This window comes from Myodes glareolus, chromosome 13 (genome assembly GCF_982192425.1).
Source record: "Myodes glareolus chromosome 13, mMyoGla1.1, whole genome shotgun sequence".
NCBI classification, from domain to species: domain Eukaryota; kingdom Metazoa; phylum Chordata; class Mammalia; order Rodentia; family Cricetidae; genus Myodes; species Myodes glareolus.
In genome coordinates, this window is record NC_142038.1 from 15,840,016 (window position 1) to 15,852,561 (window position 12,546).

The 12,546-nt window shown below is 37.1% G+C and overlaps 1 long non-coding RNA gene across 1 annotated transcript; it reads left to right on the forward strand.

The window, feature by feature from the left end:
- The first annotated feature begins 1,200 nt into the window (after window positions 1-1,200).
- On the forward strand, window positions 1,201-12,303 carry LOC148119959 (uncharacterized). Its single transcript, XR_015734762.1, has 3 exons — window positions 1,201-1,445; window positions 10,259-10,332; window positions 12,015-12,303. It is a non-coding gene; the product is annotated as an uncharacterized LOC148119959 (long non-coding RNA).
- The last annotated feature ends 243 nt before the right edge of the window (window positions 12,304-12,546 follow it).

Genomic DNA, 12,546 nt, shown 5'->3' on the forward strand with positions numbered 1-12,546 from the left:
GGGGTAAGGAGAAGACTCCTAAAGGGTGTCCTCTGACTTCCACATATGTACCCAATACATAAGTAATCTGTCATAGAATTAAAAATAAAAAAGGAATCTGAAAAGCCGAGGCTAGATCACAGAACAAGCACAAGGGAAGAGGGGAACAAAGAAAGTCCATGTGAGCGGCAGAAATCCTAGAGGATGAAGCCAGGAGGGTGCAGGAGGATAGGCTCTTCTCAGTTCTCAGAGTGATTAAACAAGCAATCAAGTAAACAAACAAACAAACAAAAGCCAGTGGGTGCTTTACTTGAAAAACAGCATTAACTCTCAAATCCTATCTCATATTTTCCACAGACAGGTACAATTTCTCAAAATACTAAAAGACTGGACTTCTTTTATAGCTTGAGTAAGCCAGTGAACTGTTAAGAAATTAGACTGGAATAATATACTGAAAATAATGTGTGCAAAGTGAATTCCCAGAGTGTGAGTAGTGTGCTGGCTAATGGAAAATGCCCACTTTCCTCAGTCATGTAGTAAGCTGAGATTTGGAACGACACTCAGAGTCATAAGAAGAAATCCCTTGCACAGAGCATTAGGACAGGAAGATACAAGGATATAGAACACAAACCTAAAACTTTGCACAGTAGCAATAGCCCAGGTACATCTCTTTAAGGCTAGCATCACAATTACCCAGGCATTGCAAATTTGAAAAACCTAAGAATAAAAAGGCAAAATTGGACAAGACTTGTTCTAGCCAAGGACATCCATTAATTCTTCAGTTGGACAGCTGTTCTGATCTCCTCACATGGTTCTTTCAGAAGAACACAAACAGTGTTCTGTCTGTGGTTCTGTTACTTCTTCTTACTTGAACACATCATGACCCCAGCAGTGATGGCCATGTGCTATGTCTGGCGTATAATTGCCTCATTCACATGTTCTTTTAATTTGGAAAATCATATTGATAAATTTTTTCACTTAGTATTACTATGGAGCTTTGATTTTAGATCAAATAGTCATATGTCTGAAAACTAGAGAAAAGGTCACAGCCAGTCCTGGGTCATAATCTTCAAGGATCTTTCAGACTTTTCCAAGTCCTCTCAACAGAGCTATTGAGTGCTTTAAGGATAGTTAATGAATAGCCTCAAATCATCCTTTGGAGGAAATGTTGGACTTTATTACAACTAAATAAGTCCCAGCACTCTTGAGAAGAGTTAGGAATCTAAGATACCAGTCCCCACTGAGAAAAATGTGTAGGAGTTCCTGAAGAATGATTAATGAAATCTCAGAGACAGAGAAGAAAAGCAGCCAGCCACTGACTCTTACCTCGACTTCAGTCTGAAATGGCGATCCTGCCTCCAGGAAACCTCAGAATAAGACTGTGACTGAGAGCTGTTTCCTCCCATCTTGTAATCCTCCCTAGTTCTGGGATTAAGGGCATATACCACTACTGCTTGGTTTCTAAGGTAAGGAGGTGTGACTACTGGGATTAAAGGTGTGTGTCATTGTGGCTGCTAAGATAAAAGGTGTATGTCACCACTGTCTGGTCTGTTAGGCTGGCCAGTGGGACTATTTTACTTTTCTGATCTTCAGTCAAGGTTTATTTATTAAAATGCAGATGAAATGCCACTACAACTTGTATTTTTCTTTCTAGTTTAGACACAGACCTCATTGAAATCTCTGCTCCTACCTGCTATTTCCTTTAGATTTCGTTACTCCTTTACTGACTCTTTTCTCTCCACATTTCCTTTTCCTTTCTTTCTTTTAGCTTCTCAGACACATAAAGGATTCACAGAAGTGTATCTTTGATGTTCTGCCAGCTGTCAAAAGGGAACCTTCTTTCTTCATTTTGCATCATGACACGGTGCTGATGTACTTCCATATAATTGGTGTCTATGTATTTCTTTATCTTTTTCATGGGCATATATGATGAAAATCAAACTTAAGGTTCTGTACAATTTGGTTTTTGTACAATTTCTTACCAGCAAGAGCAGTTAAGGGTTCATATTCATGAGTTGAGGAATCTTACAAAAATCTCATTGAGGGAAATGATGTGATGAAAGACCTTGTTCGATAAAAGCCTAAGAATAATTAATTTGAAACTTTAGGTAACAGAATTAAGTTTACCTGACCATGGGATATTTTATTCAGGAAGAAGATGATCAGCCATGAGGGTCACAAAGAAAATGTGATCTAAGTTCCATATATCAACCACAAATAAGTAGTTTTGTCTCCTTGATTTATGTCTGAGTACATGGCATGATGAATTTCACCTCTTCTGCAAGTTATCAAGTACAGAATAGAAACCTCATTCTGGTTGCAAATGTACTGCTTAGAGGCTTTAACCACATCATTAAACCTGAAAATACATTTTCTCCAATATTTCTAACTTGGAACAAGGAAGCAAACAAACCAAAACACCATTTTCTCAAATCACATGTAAGTCCTTTCATGTCTGACCTCAAACACACATTGTTTACCACTGGTTCAAGGATGGGTGATACGGGAGAAAAGACCACGAGCAATCAAATTTCTTTCACTTCTAAATGTTACTGAACACGTCTCTTGCCTCTTTCAACATTTGTTCTCTAACTTGTACATATGGAACACAACTTTAATACAGATTATAAAGATCAAAGGCAGAATGCCCAGAGATTTGTAAAAGGGAAACAAATCATTAAAATATAAACTTTAAAAAAATATTTAGCACTCTGTAGTACTTCATTAAGGAAAAAAACAGTGTATCAATGCAGAATATTTAAACTGATTTTCTATTTTTGAGAACAAGCCTTACTGTATAGCCAAGCTTAGCCTTGAAATCATAATCTTCCTATATTTCTCTTCTAAGAACCTGGATTATAACCATATTCTATTATATCTGCCTCATATGGAATTACTCTGACATTATGAGACACTAAGAAATGTTGATACTTGACAAGGGAGTGACCACTGAGGGAACAGGCCCAAACCAGGGACCTCCAAGGGAACAGACCCAAGCAGAGACATCTGTGGGAACAGACCTAAGCCAGCGGCCTTTGCCAGAGCAGGCCCAAAGACAGCAGCAACCTTTGCTGGAGCAGACCTGAGCTAGTGACCTCTGTGGGAACAGGCCCAAAAGACACTTGGGATTGCAGAATGACCTGCAGGAGCACTGAGCAACTGCTGGGAATACAGAATGACATCCAGGGTGATTGGAACCCTGGCCCAGATTGTACCAAGAGGAGCAAACATCTGAGCCTTAGATCCACAGGCACCTAGAAGATTGATCACCAGAGATATGCCACAACTACACCAATCAGAGGAAAAGACGAGTAGGCAAGGTAAGAACACACTCAATACCACAAACAGCAACATGACACCAACCCAAACTAGTAGCCCTACAACAGCAAGACTTTGAACAACCAAATATACATGAAGAAGAAAAAAAAATGACCTTAAAATAATTTTAGGAGAATGCTTGAGGCCCTTAAAGAGGAAATGAAAAATTCCATCAAAGAAATTGAAAAAAAGACAAACAAAAAATTGTAAGAAATCAACAACTCCCTTAAAGAAAACCAAGAAAAAATAGTCAAACAGGTGAAAGAAACAATTAAAGACTTGAAAACCAAAATAGAAACAATAAAGAAAACACAAACTGAAAGAATTATAGAAACAGAAATTATAAGGAAATGATTAGGAACCACAAATGCAAGCATAAACAGCAGAATACAAAAGATGAAAGAGAGAATCTCAAGCACTGAAGATACAATAGAAGAAATAAACTCATTTGTCAAAAAATAACATTAAATCTAACTAAAGCTAATTAAATATAACTAAAGCTTTCATGTTGTCCCATAAAAGATATGGGGAAACATGAAAAGACCACACCTAAGAATAATAGAGATAGAAGAAGAAGTCTTGCTCAAAGGCACAGAAAATATATTCACGAAATCATAGAAGAAAACTTTCTCAACATAAAGAAAAATAGGCATATGAAGATACAAGAAGCTTACAGAACACCAAATAAACTGGATCCAAAAAAGTCCCCTCATTACATAATAATCAAAACACTAAACATACACAATAAAGAAAGAATATTAAGAGATGCAAAGGGTAAAGGCCAAGTAACATATAAAAGCAGACCTCTCAGAATTACACCTGATTTCTCAATGGAAACAATGAATGCCAGAAGGTCCTGGTCAAACATTTTTAAGACATTGAGAGACCATGGATGCCAGTTGAGACTACTATGTCTACCAAAACTTTCAATCACCATAGGCAGACTAAACAAGGTATTCCATGAGAGAACCAGATTTACCCAATACCTAGTCACAAACCCAGCCCTACACAAAGTACTAGAAGGAAAACTCCAACCCAAAAAAGTTAGCTATACCTACAAAAGCACAGACATTAGATGATCTCACAGCAGCAAATCCCAAGGAAGGGAAAAACACAAACAATAACATCACCAACAATGAAAATTAAAATAACAGGAATGAGCAATCACTGGTCATTCATATCCCTTAATATAAATGAACTGAACTTACCTATAAAAAGACACAGGCTAAGTTGGGTGGTGGTGGCGCACACCTTTAATCCCAACACTCAGAGGCAGAGTCAGGCAGATCTTGCTTTGAGACTGTTTGAGACTAGCCTGGTCTACAAGAGCTAGTTTCAGGACAGGCTCTAGAACTACAGAGAAACCCTGCCTCAAAAAACCAAAAAAGATAAAAAAAAGTCCAAAAACAAAACCAAACCTAAAAATAAAAACAAAACAAACAAACAAAAACCCAGAATCCATCCTTCTGCTGTCTGCTGCATACAAGAAACACGCCTCAACATCAAAAACAGACATCAACTCAGAGTTAAGGGTTGAAAACAATTTCCAATCAAATGGACCTAAGAAACAAGCTTGTGTAACTATCCTAATATCTAATAAAATAGACTTCAAACTATAACCAATCAAAAGACACAAAAAAGGACATTCATATTAGTCACAGGAATAATCCATGAAGAGGAATTCTCAATACTGAACATCTATGCCCCAAATACAAGAGCACCCTCATATGTGAAAGAAACACTACTAAAGCTTATATCACATATTAATCCCCATACATTAATAGTAGGAGACTTCAACATCCCACTTACCACTGATCAGGTTTGTCAGACAGAAAATTAACAGAGAATTAAGGAAACTAACAGATGTTATGACACAAATGGCCTTAACAGACATCTATAGAACATTCCATCCAAGCATAAAAGAATATAGCTTCTTCTCAGCATCTCATGAAATCTTCTCAAAAGTTGACCACATACTCGGTAACAAGGCAAACCTCAACAGTTACAAAAAAGTTAGAATAACCCCATGCATTTTATTGGATCACCGTGGCTTAATATTAGAATTCAACAGTAACACTAATTTCAGAACGCCCACAAACACGTGGAAATTAAACAATACCTACCTGAATCATCAGGGATCAAGGAAGAAATAGAGGAAGAAATTAAAGAAGTTCTAAAATTCAATGAAAATGACCATACAACCTACCAAAATTTATGGGACACAATTAAAACAGTGTTAAGAAGAAAGTTTATATCACTAAATGCCTACATAAGTAGCTATAAAAATCCCACACTAGTGAGTTAACAGAGGACCTGAAAACTCTAGAAGAAAAAGAAGCAAACACACCCAGGAGGACTAGATGGCAGGAAATAATCAAATTGAACACTGAAGTCAACAAAATAGAAACAAAGAAAACAATACAAAGAATCAATGAGATGAGGAGTTAGTTTGTCGAGAAAATCAACAAAATAGACAAACCTTTATCCAAACTAAGCAAAAGGCAGAGAGAGAATATCCAAATTAATGAAATCAGAAACAAAATGGGGTACATAACAACAGACATGGAAAAAAAATCCAGAAAATCATTAGGTGATATTTTTAAAACCTGTACTCCACAAAATTGGACAACCTAAAGAAAATGGACAATTTTCCAGATAAATATCACTTATAAAAATTAAATAAAGGCCAGATAAGCAAATTAAATAGACCTCTAACTACTAAAGTAATAGAGACAGTCATCAAAAGTCTCCCAAGGGGGGAAAAAAAACCTCTGGGCCAGATGTTTTCAGTGCAAAATTCTACAAGACTTTCTAAGAATTAATCCCAATACTGCCCAAATTGTTCCACACAATAGAAGCAGTAGGAACATTGCCAAACTATTTATGAGGAGACAATTCACCTGATACCCAAACCACACAAAAACACTACTAAAAAGAGGCTTACAGACCAATATAATTCATGAAAATCAATGCAAAAATACTTAATAAAATGCTGGCAAACAAAATCCAAGAACACATCAGAAAAATCATCCACCATGATCAAGTAGGCTTCATCCCAGAGATACAAGGATGGCTCAAAACACAAAATCTGTCAATGTAATCCACCATATAAACAAATTGAAAAAAATAAATCCACATGATCATCTCATTAGTTGCTGAAAAATCCTTTGACAAAATACAACATCCTTTCATGATAAAAAGTCTTAGAGAAAACAAAGATACAAGAAAAATACATAAACATAATAAAGGTAATATATAGCAAGCCAACACCCAACATCAAAGTTAATGGAGAGAAACTCAAAGCGATCTCATTGAAATCAGGAACAAAGCAAAGTTGTTCACTCTCTCCATAACTGTTCAATATAGCAATTGAAGTTATAGCTAGAACAATAAGACAACAAAAGGAGATCAAGGGGATAAAAACCGGAACAGAAGACGTCAAATTATCACTATTGCTGATGAAATGATAGTTTACATAAGTGACCCCAAAAAATTTTACGAAGAAACTTCTACAACTCATAAACACCTTCAGTAATGTAGCAGTATACCAGATTAATTAAAAAAAAATCAATAGCCCTCCTTTACACAGTTGATAAATGATCTCAGAAAGAAATCAGAGAAACATCTGTATCCACAATAGCCACAAATAACATAAAATATCTTGGATTAACTCTAATCAAACAAGTAGAAGGCCTGTATGACAAGAACTTTAAATCACTGAAGAACGAAATTGAAGAAGACACTGGAAAATGGAAAGATCGCCCATTCTCTTGGTTAGGTAGCATTAACATAGTAAAAATGGCAATCTTACCAAAAGAAATCTACAGATTCAAAGCAATGTTCATCAAAATCCCAACAAAATTCACAGAATTCAAAAGAAAAATACTCAACTTCATTTGGAAAATCAAAACCCCAGGATAGCCAAAATAGTCCTGTATAATAAACGGACTTCTGGAGGAATCACAATCCCAGACTTCAAACTTTACTACAGTACTGAAAACAGCCTGGTGATTGGCATAAAAACAGCCAGGAGGACCAATGGAACAGAATGGAAGACCAGAATATCAATCCACACACCTACAAGATTGATTTTTGACAAAGAAGCAAAAATTATATAATGGAAAAAAGAAAGCAGTAAATTGTGCTGGCATAACTGGATACTAACATGAACAAGAAAAATACCAACATGAACAAGAATGGCAATAGATCCATATCTATCACCATGCACAAGACTCACGTTCAAATGAATCAAAGACCTCAACATAAAACCAACCACATTGAACCTCATAGAAGAGTAAGTGGGAAGTACAGTTGAATGCATTGGCACAGGAGACCACTTCCTAAATAAAACCCAAATAGCACAGACACTGAGAGAAACAATTAATAAATGGGATCTCCTGAAACTGGAAGCTTCTGTAAAGCAAAGGACATAGTCAACAAGACAAAATGGCAGCCCAAAGAACAGGAAAGATGTTCACCAATCCATATCAGACAGACGACTGATTTATAAATTATGCAAAGAATTCAAGAATTTGTTCATCAAAAGAACCAGTAATCCAATAAAAAAAAATGGGGGTACAGACCTAAACAGAAAACTCTCAACAGAGGAATCTAAAATGGTTGAAAGACACTTAAGGAAGTGCTCAACACCATTAGCCATCAGAGAAGTTCAAATCCAAACAGCTCTGAGATTCCATCTTGTACCTATAAGAATGGCCAAGATCAAAAGCACTGATGTCAATTTTTGCTGGAGAGGATATTAGGTAAAGGGAACACTCCTCTATTGTTGGTGGGAGTGCAAACTGTTACAGCCACCTTGGATTTCAGTATGGTGTTTTCTCAGGAAATTAGGAAATAACTTACCTCAAGATCCAGCAATATCACTTTGGGTATATACCTAAAGGATACTCAATCATACTACAAGGACATGTACTCAACTATGTTTATAGTAGCATTATTTGTCATAGCCAGAAACTGGAAACAACCTAAATGTCCCTTGACTGAAGAACGGATAACAATAATATGGTACATGTACACAATGGAGTACTACACATCAGGAAAAATGATGACATTTTGAAATTTGCAGGCAAAAGTATGGATCAAAAAAGCATCATATTGAGTGAGGTAACCCAGACCAAGAAAGACAAATATAATATGTACTCACTCATAAGTGACTTTTAGATATAAAGCAAACAAAGCTTGCAATTCACAATCCCAGAGAATCTAGACAACACTGAGGACTCTAAGAGAGATATACATGGATCTAATGTACATAGGAAGTAGAAAAACACAAGATCTCCTGAGTAAATTGGAAGCATGGGTACCATGGAAGAGGTTAGAAGGGGAGGAAAGAGGAAAGAAGGGATGTGGAGAAAAATATATAGCTCAACAAAAAATAATAAAAGAAAGAAATATTGATATTTGATATCACCTATGTTCTGTATGTATATTTGTAAGAGCACATTTTGAGATTTTGAAAGAGATAGTTAATTCAGTAATTTGTTTTTTATTTTCCTTTATTTTCCTTTATTCAAAATTTGTTATTATCTGCTTGTGTTTGCAAGTTTATTTATTTTCATTTTTACCTGTCTTGTTCTTAGGTATTGAATAATTATTTTTGGAAACATAAACATTATGGTAAAACAATTATAATATTAACATTTTGTATCCCTTGGCCCTATATGCATATGAGTAATTTTAAATTTAAGAACATTTACATATGCTAAGTTTGCAACATTTAGAAGTAATTTCAGGAGGATTGAGAAGTACCTCAGTCAATAAATCTTTTCTTTATAAACATTCATATAATGAGTTCAATGAGTTCAATGTGCTCAGAATAGTGGCTGTGTTGTAATCCCAGAGGAAAGAGTGGTGACAGACAATTTTCTGGGGCTTACTAGACTATCTTATTTGTCAAATTATAGATCACAGTGAGAGAACTTGTATCAAATAACAAGATAGATGACTCATGAAAGACAACAAACAGCTAATGTTGACCTATGACCCACATATATGTGAGCCTATATAAACACACAGAGATATATTGGTGAATAGGTAGAGAGAAAGAGAGAGAGAGAGAGAGAGAGTGAGAGAGAGAGAGAGAGAGAGAGAGATGCATTGATAGATAATTTGAGGATAAAGATTTCATCCAGTGAAAGTTGAGGTATATGGACTTCTTTAAAACTTAAATATATGAGAAGGACCAGTGTGTGTTACAATTAGGGAAAAGAAAAAAAAGTGTGTATGAGGTATGTGTGTAAAATGGAATATGAGACTGCTCTGGTTTTTATATATCTTTATTATATGTAAATATATTTTCTGTGAGCAAACAGAGGAAAGCATATTCATGTGAAAGAAAACTATCAAAGATAAGTAATGAGGTTGTACTTTCCTTACAGACATGGGTAAAGGGAAGTGGTCTCTGGAGGCATCCTGTACCATACTGTGGGACAATGGTCTTGTACCCTATAAAGATTTGTCACTTGTATTGGTTTAATAAAGTGCTGATGGCCAGTAGCCGAGCAGGAAGTATAGGCTGGATGACCAGAATAGGAGAATTCTGGGAAGAGGAAAGGCTCAGTCTGCAGCTGTCATCCAGAAACAGGAAGAAAGATGAGAATGACTCGCTGATACAAGGTACTAAGACACATGGTTAACATAGAGAGGAGTTATGGGCTAATATAAGTTATAGGAGTTAATAAGAAGCCTGAGCTAATAGGCCAACCAGTTTATAATTAATGTAGGTTTTTGTAATTAATATATGTTTCTTTGGGACCGAATGGCAGTGGAACTGGGTAGGACAAAAACCTCTGTCAAAAATACTATGTACCTTGGGGGACTCCGTCCGGTGCTCCAGTGTGGGTCTCCGTCTGTATTGCCATCCATCGACAGATGAAGGTTCCCTCTGATCTTGCCTTCCTTGCTCACGTTCTTTTTCCTTCTGCTTCTCGTTTGGACCTAGGGAGTTAAGTCCAGTGTTCCAATGTGGGTCTCCGTCTCCATCTCCATCCATCGCCAGATGAAGGATCTATGGTGGTAAGCAAAATATTCATCAGTATGGTTATGGGCCAAGGCCAGTTCAGGCACCCTCTCCTCTGTCCAGAGAACAATCTGGGGATCTCTCCTTGGACCTGGGATCCCATTTATAATCAAGTCTCTAGTAAACCCTAAACTGACTCCCTTAGTTGAGATATATTCTTCCCTGATCCCATATCTATCCTTCCTCCCTCCCCCCCTCCCAGTCCCCCGAGCATTCCCCATTCCTCCCCTGCTCCCTTCTCTCTCACCCTCTCCCCTTCCAACAACCCTCCTACCCTCCATGCAAGGTCCAAATGAGGAGCAGAAGGAGGAAGAACATGAAAAAGGAAATCAGGACTGCGAGGGGTGCAATCACCCACTGATACAAGGGGACTGATCTAATGAGAGTTCACCAAGGCCAGTTGACTGGGACCGAGCGAGCACATGATCCAGCCAGATTCTCTGAATGAGGCCAGATTCTCTGAATGTGGCTGGCCCGGGGTCTTTCTGAAAAGCCATTGACAATGACACTGGGACTTGTTTCCTCTACATATACTGGATTTCTGGAATCTAGTCTGTTTGGATGCTTACCTTCCTGGACCTGGAGGGAGGGGGGAGGAGCTTGAACTATCCACAGGGCGGGAGACCCTGACTGCTCTTGGGGATGGAGAGGGAGGAGAGGAGAGAGTGGGGGGAGTGGGAGGGGGTTGGGAGGATGGGCGGAAATGGAGACTTTTGTATTTTAATAAACTTTGAGAAAAAATAAAAAAAACAAACAAAAAAGAAATACTATAAATTTAAACTGAAAAAAAAGTATTATGTAGTCTATAAAACTAATAACCTGACTACTAGGTTTCTACTCTTCATTTTTATAAAAATAGGATCCTTTTGATGCTTATGGTGGTCAGGTGCCTTCTTAAACACTGTTGAGGTCAAATGTCCTGGTTGGACTATCAAAATATAAGGAGAAATTGACTGACTAGTTTTCCCAGAATATCTTTGAAAGAAAGAAACACCATGGATATTTTGCTTTATCAATTCCTCTATATGCATTTTGCTTTTCTCTTACAATTTTAGAGTGATAACTGATCAATGCTTGAGATGAAACAGAACAGCCATCATGACATCAGGAGGAAAGAATACTGTGAACCAGAATTCTGCTACTAAACTCAAAAGTTCACTGATTAAATGTGGCATACTAAACTGTCTTACCAGCCTGTATTCCCTTTCTCTCTGTGAAATAAAACTCTACTCTATGTTTTTTGTCATCAAAGTAGGTTTTTCTATTGGCTGCAGCTACTACGCTACTGATGAGAATGTGAAATTTTTGGTATCTAATGCTAGGTAATTCTATTCTGTGAATCAATTTCGAACAGTGAAAAATCAAACTCCACTGATACTACACAGATAACTAAGCTCACAGCTGGTAGAGTAGTAAAAGCAGGCCTTGAATTTTGTGTAGACCTGTGAAGAATAGAAAACACAGTTTAAAGACTCAATTGCTTCTTGGCTAAGGTAGGCTTGGGGATGGACAGGGTCATAGAAAGGGAAGAATGCCATTTTACCTCAGTCCCTTTCTTTTTGTAGAAAAACTGGCAGTAAAGGAGATTCTTGTTCCTGGGAATCAATAACCGATATCATCTTGATCTGAAAACCAGATACAAAATGAAACTCATGCATGGTGTTTGCTTCCTTTCCAGGTCTTTAGAAATGGAAGTATGCTGGAAAGGTTAACTGGTCTTAGCTGAACAAACAAAAGAAGCCTGTGTGCCCCAGTAGAAATAAAGAAGTTCAAATCCTCTGACTTTGCTAGTAGGTTTGAAAAAAAATGATTCTACTCCAAAATCATGCATATCAACTGATGGGAAGCTTCTGAAAATCAGTACTCTGGGAAGTGTTCCATACCAAAGATTTAGATTGCCACAGAATCTTTATGACAATTAACCCATCCCTGTGATCTGCAACACATGCCACCTTGGAGAAGCTAAGTCTTTGGGGATCTAAGAGAACAGGGAACTACAATAGCTTTTCTACTCAGTAACTTGGATGATTTCTGAGAAAAGGATCCAAAAATTTGTACAGTGAAGACTGTTTGAATTTTGATTACAACCCTCATTTTAATAGTAAGTAAAAGGGAACTATTAATAGTGCCATGTGTCTAGATATTATATAATGTATTGTTGGCTGATCACACCATGCTGGGCTGCCATTTGTAAGGGGCCAGCCATGACA